Genomic DNA, 14381 nt, shown 5'->3' with positions numbered 1-14381 from the left:
GTCCCTTCAAGGGATCACCGGGGTCTACTTAGAAAGCCAGCAAGTTGGTTTTAAAAAGATATTTTCAAACCCATTCATGAATCCCACTCTCACTAAGTCCACTAGAATAACGTTTGACCCTTCCTTCAGAATACAGCTTCCAGCATAGTTGCATAAAGATGATTCCTGAATTCCTGCCCCAGTTTCCCTTTATAAACTCTCATTTGTTTAGTATCTAAAAAGAAATGAAAATTGCATAATATAAAATTTAATATATTCATCTGTACTTTTTAACAAACCTCATGTTACTGTATTGAAGATATGGCCTATTGCTGGCCTTGTTTTCAAATATAAAATAAAATACATTCTTGAAATAATAACTAGCGCCCAGTGGGCACAGTACTACAATGCTCACAGCCTCCTGCCAACTGTTAAATGCAGACAATCACGGTTGGGGTTTCACCACACAGATGATGTGTAGGCTGATGTGAGTTTTACCTCCAGTAAGGGTACATTCTGTCTAATACAGCAATGCTATGTAAGCTGAATGATTGTGACATTAAATATATTCTAGGCAGATGTTAATTAGTAAGGGAATTAGAGTTATAAGGATATAGCAAGAAAGGGGAGTTGAGAATGACCAGTTCAGCCATGATCTTATTGAATAGTGGAGCAGACTCTATTATCAAAATGATTAGATTAGATTATTTACAGTGTGGAAACAGGCCCTTCGGCCCAACAAGTCCACACCGCCCCGCCGAAGCGCAACCCACCATACCCCTACATTTACCCCTTACCTAACACTACGGGCAATTTAGCATGGCCAATTCACCTGACCTGCACATCTTTGGACTGTGGGAGGAAACCGGAGCACCCGGAGGAAACCCACGCAGACACGAGGAGAACGTGCAAACTCCACACAGTTAGTCGCCTGAGGCGGGAATTGAACCCAGATCTCTGGCGCTGTGAGGCAACAGTGCTAACCACTGTGCCACCGTGCTGCCCTCTACTGTGCAACCGTCAAAAGACTTCATTATCTCAAACAACAATAAAGAACCTCAAAAATCTCATGAGAGTTTCTATTATCACCATTTAAGCTGATATTCGGTTGCTTTCAACAGAATGTAGTGGGGGTCACTAAACTAAACATTGTGAGCTTTGTTGCAATGGGGGAACTTGTGAAGTGGACAATCATTAATGGTGATCATGCAGTGGCCTATAGACACCCACATTAACCTTGACTGAGCCATTGACTGAGATCAAAGACATTCATCTTACCTTTGCAGACTGTAAAGCCACACTGCTGCGGTTTGAAAACAGCCAGAATAGTTTGTGAGTCATCAACAATTGGCCCCACAAACATTCTTCCACCCAGATCAGGTATCCTCTGGTGTCTCTTTTATAGCTGACACTGAAATATGAAGCAAGGAATGTCATTTAGTAAGAGGCTGTGAGAGGAGATCAGGGCGATAGGCAGTTAGAAAGTCTGGAGATGAGCAGCTGACTCACACAATGCATTTTGAAGTCAATCCAATCCTGAGGTCTCTCTCAGTACACATTACATCAGATGTACCTGTCTTGAGTCAGAAAATCATTGTGTTAAATTCTATTCCAGAGACTTGAGAGGGAAATGTTAGCTGCCATTCGAAATGCAGCACTGCCAGAAGGGCTGCTTTTGAGTCTTGCCCTCTCAGGTGGATGCAAAAGGTCTCCAGCCCTTCTCAGACAGGACATCACAATCAGGGAATTAACCATGAATTTGCAACAGGCCACCAGACAAATTAAGGAGCCTTCACTTCACATGGAAATTACAAAGATTAAAGCAAAGGAACTGAGATAATATTTGGAGGATTTTATTCAGAAACCACTCCAGATTTGGAAAGAAAATGGCTTTCTTATTTTTGAATTCTAATTTCAGTCTGTTACAATGCTTCCTTCACTCACTGCATCATTTAATATACCACAAAATCTTAGCCCTTTTCCCCCACACCCTTTAATATTTCACTCATTCAAATCCGACTTCACCACACCCTTTAATATCCTTCTAAATCTAATCCCATTCTACTCCTTACTTCCCACAGCTTTTAATATCCCACCCAGTCTAATCCCACTCTCTCCTCACTCATCACATACTTTAATATCCCACCAAGTCTAATCACACTTTCTCCTCACTCCCCACCGTGTTTAATATCCTGCCCAGTCTTATCCCACTTTTCCTTCACTCCCCACACCCTTTCATACCTCATCCAGTTAAATTCAGTTCTCTTCCTCACTGCCTGCCTGGATAGGGTAAATGTTGAAAGGATGTTCCCAAAGATGGTGTGTTTAAAAACAGGGCACCATTTAAAACTGAGATGAGAAGAAATTTCATCCCCCATGGAATGGTGAGCCTATGGAATTCACTATTTCAGAAAGCAGTTGGGAACAAAACATGGTATGATTTCAAGAAGAATTTAGATAGAGTACTCAGGACTAAGGGAATCAAAGGATCTTGGGAAAAAGCAGGTACAGGCTATTGAGTTCATTGATCAGTTATGATTGTGATGAATGGTACAGCAAATTGGAAGGATCTACTCATGCTCCTGCATTCTATGTTTCTAGAATATTTTACCTGGTCTAATCTCACTCTCCTGTTAATTCCCTATATGGGCAGCACGGTGGCTCAGTGGTTAACACTGTTGCCTCACAGCACCAGGGTCCCAGGTTTGATTCCAACCTCGGGTGACTGTCTGTGTGGAGTTTGCACATTCTCCCCGTGTCTGCGTGGGTTTCCTCCGGATGTTCTGGTTTCCTCTCACCGTCCAAAGGTTAGGTGAATTGGCCATGCTTAAATTGTCAATTAGGTGCATTAGTCAGAGGGAAAAGGGGTTTGGGTGGGTTACTGTTCGGAGGGTTGATTTGGGCCGAAGGGCCTGTTTCCACACTGTAGAGAATCTAATCTAAATCTTTTAAAATGCTAGTAAAGTGGGTCTCGCCTGATCATTTCCCATATCTTTTAGATAAATAATTATGTCTTTATTTTAAAAACAAATTCATTTCAGTGGGTCACTTCAAACACTCATCTTTTCCATTCCACAGGCTTTAGTTTTATCCACAATTTCATAAAGTGCCAATTTTCCAAACAACTTCTGAAAGTTTACTAACTGTATTACATACATCAACCTATGCAATATTTCATCAAAAAACTCTAATGGCAAAATGTAAACCAATCAAACGTTTATTAATGACTCTAAATTTACCAATGCTATTCAGTCAGTCTATTGCTGTACTATTAAAACATTGCCAGTCAGTCTGTCTTTGAGAAAATTGTATTGAACCTCATTCTTGAATGAAGAGCCTCCTTTCTGAACAAGTCCTGGCCAGGTTTGAGACTGACTCTGAATGCACAAATGAACTGGACACTCCCAGTGGGCTGTGTATTTCCCAGACAGGTGAGTATTTGATATTTCAGTATTCCTAAATTATTGTGGTTTGAAACTCTGGTATGAACAAGTTTGACTTATAACAAAGAATGGTAAGGAATGCGGAGGTAACTCATGCCAGGTGGGTTATTTTGAACCAATTGTAACTTTTCTCAGAACTCCTGCAGTCTGTGTTAAAAGCATTGTGCTGTTAGATAGAAAATTTCTGGATTTTGATCCTTCATCATGGCTGAGTTGTTTTCATGAATTTAAAACTCTGCAATTTATTTTGGTTGGAAATTTACAGTAGAAAAGTCAACTAAATATTGATAGCATAGAAATATTGACTGGTTATTACACAGAAGTAGGCCACTTAGCCTGCTACATCTACAGTGGCCTTCAGTAGGGGAAACACCGTCATCCTATACTCTTACTTTTTCTAGTGGCTCTGCAATTTATTTCTTTTCAGGTAATAAACCAATTCCCCTTTGAAATCCACAACTGAATTTGCCTCCACCACATTCTCAAACAGTGTGTTCCATATCTAAATCTTGTGTAATCTGACAATTTTTCTTGTAAGTGCATTTTGGAATGGCAAAGCCAGCATTCGATGAACATTGCAAGATTCAGGATTTGATAGTTTAAGGAGGTTATTACACTTGAGTTCCATTGGTGATAGCAAGATTTGACTGTTCTAATATATAACTTTCATTTAAACATTGCCAAGGAACAAGCACAGATTTTGAAACAAAGTCTTCAACTGGTGACTTAAAACAGTTCAAGGATCACTGAAGAATAATTCTGAGTCACAGATAGTTAAAGAAGAGTAAGACAGGATCTTGGTGATCTTTGGAGTGCAGTGTGCCGTTCTAGTCACCCTACTAGAGGAAGGATATGATTAAATTGGATGGGGTTCAGAAAGGATTTACAAGGATGTTGCTGGAACTGAAGAGTTTGTAAAGTCAAGGCTGGATAGGCTGGGATATTTACCACTGGAGTTTAAGAGGTTATAGAGGTTCATAAAATCATGAGGGGTATAGATAAGATAAATAGAAAACATCTTTTCCCTACAGTAGGGAAAACTAGAAAATATATTTTTAAGATGAAAGGGGAAAGATTTAAAAGGGACCTGAGGAGAAACTTTTTCACACAGACAGTGGTTCGTGTGTGGAATGAACTGCAGAGGAAGTGGTGGATGCAGGTACACTTACAACATTTAAAATATGTTTGGACAGGTTAATGAATAGGAAACGTTTAGAAGGATATGGACTAAAATGCAGGCAAATGAAACTTTGTCAACAGGCAGGAGGCTTGAAGAACACAGCAAGTCAGGTAACATCAGGAGGTAGATAAGTCAACGTTTCATGTGTAACACTTCTTCAGTCCTGATGTTGAATGGTGATATATTTCCAAGTAAAGATAGTGAGTGGCTTGGAGGGGAAACTTACAGGAGGTAGTATTCACATGCATTTGCTCCCTTGCCCTCCTGGATGGAAGTAGTTCTGGGTTTGCAAGGTGCTGACTGAGGATCTTTGATAAATTTTTTCAATGCATCATGTAGATAGCATCAGTCATGGAGGGAGTGGATGCTTGTGAATGCACTGCCAATCAAGGGGGCTGCTTTGTCCTGAATAGTGTCAAGCTATTTGAATGTTGTTGGAGCTGTACCCATCCAGGCAAGTGCAGAGTATTTCATCATACTCCTGACTTGTGCTTTGCAGATGGTGGACAGGCTTTGGGGAGACAGGACATAATTTACTTGCTGAAGTATTCCTAGCCTCTGACCTACACTTGTAGACAATGTTTTATATGGAGAGTCAGGTGAGTTTCTGGTTAATGATAACCCAAGAACGATGATAGTGGGGGCTTCAGTGATGGTAACACCACTGAATTTCAAGGAGTGATGGTTGTTGTCTCTTGTTGATGATGGTCATTGCCTGGCATTTGTGTGGCGCAATTCTAATTTGCCACTTGTCAGCCCAAGTCTGGATATATTGCTTTAGTACTTGAGGAGTTGTGATTTCTTTTTGTGCAATTTTATTTGCAATAAACTTGCTTTTCTTAATTGACCTAATAAACCATGTTAGGTAAAAACAAGGACTACAGATGCTGGAAACCAGAGTCTCGATTTGAATGGTGCTGAAAAAGCACAGCAGTTCAGGCAGCATCTGAGGAGCAGGAAAATTGACGTTTCGAACAAAAGCCCTTCATCAGGAATAGAGACAGGGTGCCTGCAGAGTGGAGAGATAAATGAGAGGGGGATGGGGGTGGGGAGAAAGTAGCATAGATTACAATGGGTGAATGGGGATGGGGATGGGGATGAAGATGATAGGTCAGAGAGGAGGGTGGAGTGGATAGGTGGAAAGGAAGATAGGCAGGTAGGACAGGTCATGAGGGCGGTGTGAGCTGGAAGGTTGGAGCTGAGGTGAGTTGGGGCAAAGGGAAATGAGGAAACTGGTGAAATCCCCATTGATGCCCTGGGGTTGAAGTGTTCCGAGGTGGAAGATGAGGTGTTCTTCCTCCAGGCGTCTGGTAGTGAGGGAGCGACGGTGGAGGAGGACCAGGACCTGCATGTCCTCAGCAGAGTGGGAGGGGGAGTTGAAATGTTGGGCCACAGGGCGGTGAGGTTGATTGGTGCAGGTGTCCCAGAGATGTTCCCTAAAGCGCTCTGCTAGGAGGCATCCAGTCTCCCCAATGTAGACGATACCGCATCGGGAGCAATGGATACAATAAATGATATTGGTGGATGTGCAGGTAAAACTTTGATGGATGTGGAAGGCTCTTTTGTGGCCTTGGACAGAGGTGAGGGAGGAGGTGTGGGTGCAGGGTTTGCAACTCCTGCGGTGGCAGGGGAGGGTGCCAGGAAGGGAGGGTGGGTTGTTGGGGGGCGTGGACCTGACCAAGTAGTCTTTGCAGGAAGCGGAAATGGGTAGGGAGGGAAATATATCCCTGGTGGTGGGTCCGTTTGGAGGTGACGGAAATGTTGTCTTGTTTCTGATACTAAACCAGATATAGTCTGATATCTAAATATTGGCCATGTCATCAAATTGGTTAGATTTTAAAACTTGCCATGCCCAGTGGAGAACAGGTTCTATAAAGAAGTTGATGAGACCTGCAACCTCAATCTTAACAATAAAAACAGTTTTTCCTCATCTCTCTTTGACTCTTTTGCCTTTCACATTAAACCAGTGCCATCTGGCTTTTGATTCTTCTGCTAATATCTCCCTTTCTATTGCGTCCACACACTTCATAATCTGGACACCTCAAATAGATCAACCCTTCCAAAGGCGAAGCCCCAGCTACTTCAGCCTATCCACATACCTGAAGTCTTTCAATTATGGAATTATTCTTGAGCATCTTTTCAACACCTTTTTAAACTGGAGTCAGCACTCAACAAAACTAATTTATTCAAGCAACAGATGTAGAAGTAAATTTGACATTACAAAGGAACCTGAACAGATTACATCAAGCGCAAAAAAAAATCTTCTTGTTTAACTGGTGCAATCCAGAGTAGCACTTTCCAATGCACCCAACATTCTTCCTAAAGTGTCGTGCCCAGAATTGGGTACAATACTCTAGTTGAGACAGAACCATTGCTTTCATAAGGTTCGTTGCAACTTCTTTGATTGTGTCCTGTATGTCCCTGTTCCTAAAGCCCAGGGTAATATGTGCCTTTCCTCAATCTTCTATCCATCCTCAATGATTTGAACAAACATCTCCCAAATGTTTCTGACCCTCACCCCTATATAATCCAAATCTTAAATAACTTCTCCTCATTCTCCATTCTAAATGCCATGACAACAGATTAGATTAGATTAGATTAGATTAGATTAGATTAGATTACTTACAGTGTGGAAACAGGCCCTTCGGCCCAACAAGTCCACACCGACCCGCCGAAGCGTAACCCACCCCTACCCCTACCCCTACCCCTACCCCTACCCCTACCCCTACCCCAACCTCTACCCCTACCCCTACCTCAACCTCTACCTCTACCCCTACCTCAACCTCTACCTCTACCTCTACCTCTACCCCTACCTCAACCTCTACCTCTACCCCTACCTCAACCTCTACCTCTACCCCTACCTCTACCTCTACCTCTACCTCTACCTCTACATCTACCCCTTACCTAACACTATGGGCAATTTAGCATGGCCAATTCACCTGACCTGCACATCTTTGGACTGTGGGAGGAAACCGGAGCACCCGGAGGAAACCCACGCAGACACGGGGAGAACGTGCAAACTCCACACAGTCAGTCGCCTGAGGCGGGAATTGAACCCGGGTCTCAGGCGCTGTGAGACAGCAGTGCTAACCACTGTGCCACCGTGCCGCCCACAAATATGAACTTATTACAGACATTTTACACTTCGAATGCCAACACGTGTTTTTTTTTTCCAAAGAGGATAGCTAAGAAATGTCTGTGGATATAAATTCAGTGACTGTCTGGCAGAGTGCTGCGTGTACCAGTACAGAGTTGGGGAAACTTCAGACAGAAAGACTGAGAGGAGATAATGGGAGGTTGACTAACCATCCCCTCGCAGAAGGAAGACATCTTCTGCAGGCATGTGTGTGTATTACCTTTCCAATAAACATTTTCAAAACTGACAGAAACTGAGTAAGTTAGTGACTTCACATCCTCGTGAGTAGATTTGTGTGGTGTGGAGATTACAGTTTGAGAAGAGCACGAAGCACCCCTGCACTGCAAATAATGAAATGGAAAATATATTCTTTCACTCTGACTGCTGCCAGCCACCATTAAAAGAAACCAGACTTTTAATGGATTTGAAAAGCAAAGAATTCTGGCATCAACTTCACAATTATGAACATCCACCAGACCAGCACCATCCAATGTGATAGTCACAACATCTACTGTTCACGAAGGACACTATACCCTCTCATCTTGATCCTTTAACTAGTATAAAGAGTTTCTTCCTATCTACTTGAGAAGTACTATTAGGGCAAGGCAGTAGATGCAGTCTATGTGGATTTCAGTCAGGCCTTTAATAAGGTTCCAAATGGTAGGCTGCTCTGGAAGGTTAGATTGGATTGAATCCAGGGCAAGCTGACAAATTGGATACAAAATTGGCTTGATGATAGGAAGCAGAGGGTAATATTAGAAGGATGCTTGTTGGGCTGGAGGCCTGTGACTAATGGAGTGCCTCAGGGGTAGCTGCTGGGCCTATTACTGTTTGTTATCTGTATCAATGATTTGGAAGAGAATGTCAAGTCATGATTAATAAGTTTGCTGATGACACTAAAATAGGTGGTATCATGGACAGTTAGGAAGAGAGTGGTGGTAGATGGTAAATATTCAGCCTGGAGCCCAGTTACAAGTGGAGTTCCGCAGGGATCAGTTCTGGGTCCTCTGCTGTTTGTAATTTTTATTAATGACTTAGATGAGGGAGTCGAAGGGTGGGTCAGTAAATTTGCAGATGATACAAAGATAGGTGGAGTTGTGGACAGTGAGGAGGGCTGTTGTCGGCTGCAGAGGGACTTAGATATGATGCAGAGCTGGGCTGAGGAGTGGCAGATGGAGTTCAACCCTGCCAAGTGTGAAGTTGTCCATTTTGGAAGAACAAATAAGAATGCGGAATACAGGGTTAATGGTAGGGTTCTTAGTCAGGTGGAGGAACAGAGGGATCTTGGGGTCTATGTACATAGATCTTTGAAGGTTGCCACTCAGGTGGATAGAGTTTGTAAGAAGGCCTATGGAGTATTATCGTTCATTAGCAGAGGGATTGAATTCAAGAGTCATGAAGTGATGTTGCAGCTGTACAGGACTTTGGTTAGGCCACAGTTGGAGTACTGTGTGCAGTTCTGGTCGCCTCACTTTAGGAAAGATGTGGAAGCTTTGGAGAGGGTGCAGAGAAGATTTACCAGGATGTTGCCTGGAATGGAGAGTAGGTCGTACGAGGATAGGTTGAGAGTTCTCGGCCTTTTCTCGTTGGAACGGCGAAGGATGAGGGGTGACTTTATAAGATGATCAGAGGAATAGATAGAGTAGACAGTCAGAAACTTTTTCCCCGGGTACAACAGAGTGTTACAAGGGGACATAAATTTAAGGTGAAGGGTGGAAGGTATAGGGGAGATGTCAGGGGTGGGTTTTTTACCCAGAGAGTGGTGGGGGCATGGAATGCGCTGCCCGTGGGAGTGGTAGAGTCAGAATCATTGGCGACCTTTAAGCGGCATTTGGATAGGTACATGGATGGGTGCTTAATCTAGGTTAGAAGTTCGGCACAACATCGTAGGCCGAAGGGCCTGTTCTGTGCTGTATTGTTCTATGTTCTATGTTCTATGTTTATCAGAAATTACAGGAGGACCTTGATCAGCTGGGTGTGTGGGATGAGAAATAGCAAATGGAGTTTAACATAGATAAAGTTTGATGTCTTGCATTTTGGGAAGTCAAATCAAGGTAGGAGTTTCATGGTGAATGGTAGGGCCTTAAGGACTGTAGTGGAACAGAGGTATCTTGGAGTTCAGGTGCACGATTCTCTGAAAGTTGAGTCACCTGTAGACAGGGTAGTAAAGAAGGCTTTTGGCACACTGGCCTTCATCAGTCAGGACATTGAGTATAGAAGTTGGGAAGTTATGTTATAGCTATGTGGGCGGCACGGTGGCACAGTGGTTAGCACTGCTGCCTCACAGCGCCAGAGACCCGGGTTCAATTCCCGCCTCAGGCGACTGACTGTGTGGAGTTTGCACGTTCTCCCCGTGTCTGCGTGGGTTTCCTCCGGGTGCTCCGGTTTCCTCCCACAGTCCAAAGATGTGCTGGTCAGGTGGATTGGCTATGCTAAATTGTCCGTAGTGTAGGTTAGGGGTATGGGTGGCTTGCGCTTCGGCGGGGCGGTGTGGACTTGTTGGGCCGAAGGGCCTGTTCCCACTCTGTAAGTAATCTAATCTATACCGGACATTGGTGAGGCTGCACTTGGAGTATTGTGTTCAGTTTTGGTCACCTTGCAATAGAAAGGATGTTATTAAACTGAAAAGAGTGCAGAAGAAATTTACAAAGATGCTGCCTCGACTCAATGGTCTGAGTAATAGGGAGCGGTTGGACAAACTAGGACTTTTTTCTTTAGTGGGTAGGAGGCTGAGACCTGAAAGTGATGTATAAGATCATGAGAGGCATGGATAGGGTAAATGCACTCAGTCTTTTTCCCAGGGTTGAGGAATCGAGGACACTTAAAAAGAATTTGGACAAATACATGGATAGGAAAGGATTAGAAGGATACGGGCCAAATGTGGGGAATGGGGTTGATGTGGATGGTCATTTTGATCGGCATGAGCCAGTTTGGGCCAAAAGAACCTGTCTCTGTGCTGTTGACTCTATGACTCTACTCTTTATCCTATTTTTCATCTATCATTATAACTGATGTTCCCCATCCCTAGAGCCATTCTTGGCAATCATTTCTGCATTCTATCCAATGCATTTTCATCCTTCCTATAATGTGGCACAAAGAACTGTACACAATACTCCAACTGAGGTCTAAAAGTTTTGAAAAAAAATCATATTCGATTTTAAATATTGAAAAAAGTCTGCTTCTCTCTTCACAGACCTGCCAGACCTGCTAATTTTCTCCAGTTTTCTGTGTGTTTGTTTCAGATTTCCAGCATCTGCAGTATTTTCTTGTATTCAAAGTCTAACAAGTGCCCTTATACAAGTTCAACATCATTGCCTTGCTCTTGTACTCTCTGCCCCTATTAATAAAGCCAAGGAGTCTATATGTTTTACTTGTTGCTTTTTCCAGCAATGCTTTGCTCCAGCACCTTCAGTTTTGTCACGTCTAAACCTGACCATTCCAACACTGTTTTCTGCACAGCTGCCCACCAAAAACCTCACATGTCCTTTATTACCTTCAGTCTGTTACTGACCCCCTCCTCCTGCAGCTTCACTTCATCCATAATGCTGCAGCCTTATCATTACTTGCACTATTCAGCTTCCAGCCCTGTACTTGCTGGCTATCACTGATTTATACTCAGACAGTGCCTTGATTTTAAAGTTCTTCCCTTTGTTTTCAAATGCTACATTCCCCTCCACCTCACCTCAATCCCCCATATCTCCATGAGCTCCTTCAGCCTGTTATGAACTGGCGAGAATTGGTTATCTCCTTTCTGTTCAACGTTCTCAGTTAATCACAACAAAGGTTCTGAAGAAGGGTCCCTGGACCCAAAACATTAACTCTGCTTTCTGTAGTGATTGTAACAAGGTCAGCTAGCTGGACTTCACAGAATATGAGTTCCCTCACTGGGGCTTTTAGCCTGCTCTAATGAGGGAGCCTTGGCTGACAGATAAAAAGGGTCAGAGATAGCGACTCTGGCAGATCTCTGCCAGAGATAGCGACACTCTGAGAGCTGACTCTGAAGAGGCTGTACTAAAGTCAAGGATTGTTCATGTCTAAATAAAGATGTGATTCTGGTTTCTGTGGAGTTATTTCACTTTCTCTCCACAGATGCTGTCAGATCTGTTGAGTTTCTCCAGCTATTTCCATTTGCAAAACTGAATGAACTGTGGATGGTGGAAATCAGAATCAAAAACAGAAAATACTGGAAAAGCTCAGCAAGTTTGGCAGCATCTACGGAAAAATTCAGAGTTAATGTTTTGGATCCAGTAACCATTCCTCAGAATTGATGAGAGCAACAATGGAGGGGCTCAACATTGAGGGGCTGAACACTGGGAGCTCCCCAGGGCTGCATACTCAGCCCCCTAACTGTACTCACTGTATATCCATGACTGCATCACCAAATACCAATCTAATGCCATTTAGAAGTTTGCTGATGACACCACCATTGTCGGTCAAATCTCAGATGGCGAAGAAACAGACTTCAGATGGGAGGTGGAAGAACTGGAAAACTGGTGCACTGAGAACAACCTAGCTCTCAGTGCTGGCAAAACCAAGGGACTCACTATTAACTTTCAGCATGATATTATTCATGCCCCCCTACACATTAACAGCACAGAGGTGGAACAAGTGGAGAGTGTCAAGCTCCTGGGAGTGGTCATCCACAACAAACTTTCTTGGACCGTTCATGTGGACGCACTGGTTACAAAGGCCCAACAATGTCTCTTCTTCCTCAGGCAGCTGAGGGAGTTTGGCCTGCCAACGAATACCCTTGCCAACTTTTATAGGTGAGCCATCGAGAGCATTCTGTCTGGATGTATCACTATGGTAACTATACCATTCAAGATTACAGAGAGTGGTGAACTCGGCCCGGACAATCACAAAGGCCAAACTCCCATCTATAGAATCCGTCTACCAGGCCCGCTGTCAAGGAAAGGTCGCCAGCATCCTCAAAGATCCGTCCTACCCTGGCAATGTTTTTCAACAACCTCTACCATGGTTGGACTGTGGGAGGAAACCGGAGCACCCGGAGAATGTACAGAAGCCAGAACACACGCACCAACTGGTTTTGAAACAGTTTCTGCCGTACTGTCGTTAGAATACTAAATGGACTCAAAAACTCTTAACATTCGTCTGTACCTGCACTTTATTTTTGCCACTGTTTATCTATTATTTACTTATCTATGCCACTTAACTCTGTGATCTGCCTGTATTGCTCACAAGACGTGCCTCAGTACGTGACAATAAATACAATTCCATTCAATAGCTCAGAAAACATTGGTTTTTGTGAAGAAGTTAGGGTAGAAGGAAGGGATAAAGCGTAAATGATAGATGGAGTTCCAGCCTGAAGAGAGAGAAGAACAGTTGGATAGGCAAAGGAATGGATAACAATCACCCTGGGTGAACGAATAGCTACTAATGGGAACTGTTAGCGGCTAAACATTGGTTGTGTTTAATAGCAGACCATGTGATTACAAGGCCTGGTGTGTGGGGGTTGGGGTAAGGACATGGGAGAAGCTGTCTCAAGCCCTAAAACTGTTGAACTCGGTATTGAGTCTAGCGGGCTGTAGAATTCCCACGTGGAAAATGAGATGCTGTTCTTCCAGCTTGCACTGAGCTTTGCTGGAGCACTGCAACAAGCCTGTGACAGAGATGTTGGCCAGGGAAGAGGGTGGCATGTTGATGATGCTCAGGGTCTTTTTTGTGGACAGAAGATGGATGTTCTGTGAAGCAGTCACTTGGTCTATGTCTTGTTTCCCTAATATTGAGGAGACCACATTGTGAGCAGCGAATATAGTGAACGAGATTGTGCAAAGTATAAGTAAAGCACTGCTTCACCTGGAAAGTACGTGAGGGGCCTTGAATACTGAGGAGGGAGGAAGTAAACAGACAGTATTACACCTTCTGCAGTTGCAGAGGAAGGTGTTGTGTGGCTGTGGTGGGATTAATTTACTTTCTTGCATCCACCTTGAAAGACAGCTTTGCATTTTTAAGTTGTTTGTCTTGTCTCAGTCCAATTGCAACAGGTCCAAATGGTTAAATGTTTTTAAAATCACACTTCCAAAACTAAAGGGGTACAGTATCATGTTAATAATAATAATGGAATTCTCTGAGATACCTATACTCTCTAATTCGTGAGCATCAGAGTTTTAATCACTTTACACATAAAAGCAGAAATTTTTGGAGAAACTCAACAGGTCTGACAGCATCTGTGAGGAGAAATCAGAGTGAACATTTTGGATCCAGTTAAAAATCACACAACACCAGGTTATAGTCCAACAGGTTTAATTGAAGCACACTAGCTTTCGGAGTGAACGCTCCTTCATCCGAAAGCTAGTGTGCTTCCAATTAAACCTGTTGGACCAAAACCTGGTGTTGTGTGATTTTTAACTTTGTACACCCCAGTCCAACACCGGCATCTCCAAATCATTTTGGATCCAGTAACTCTTCTTCAAACTTCCAGAATATCCAAAACATTATCTTTGCTTTCTGCCCATAGATACTGTCAGGACGGCTGAGTTTTTCCAAAAAATTCTGCTTTTGTTTGGAATTTCCAGCATTTGCAGTTCTTTGTTTTTTCCTTCTGGTTTAATCATTCTTCTATTGGTGACCACGTCTTCCAACACAGCAACTCAAGAATTCCCTTCCTAAATAACCCTCTCTG

The 14381-nt window shown here is 43.2% G+C and overlaps 1 long non-coding RNA gene across 1 annotated transcript in view; it reads right to left on the bottom strand.

Moving 5' to 3' along the window:
- Positions 1-1263: 1263 nt before the first annotated feature.
- The window catches only part of LOC140463227 (uncharacterized), a 42475-nt gene continuing 29357 nt past the window's right edge, over positions 1264-14381 (bottom strand). Inside the window, exon 3 of the long non-coding RNA XR_011954639.1 lies at positions 1264-1390. This is a non-coding gene — a long non-coding RNA (uncharacterized lncRNA). The remainder of the gene's footprint in view (positions 1391-14381) is intronic.

Source organism: Chiloscyllium punctatum, chromosome 37 (assembly GCF_047496795.1).
Source record: "Chiloscyllium punctatum isolate Juve2018m chromosome 37, sChiPun1.3, whole genome shotgun sequence".
Taxonomy (NCBI): Eukaryota; Metazoa; Chordata; class Chondrichthyes; order Orectolobiformes; family Hemiscylliidae; genus Chiloscyllium; species Chiloscyllium punctatum.
The sequence above is the reverse complement of the archived record's forward strand: the minus strand, read 5'-3'. Positions and strand labels throughout refer to the sequence as shown.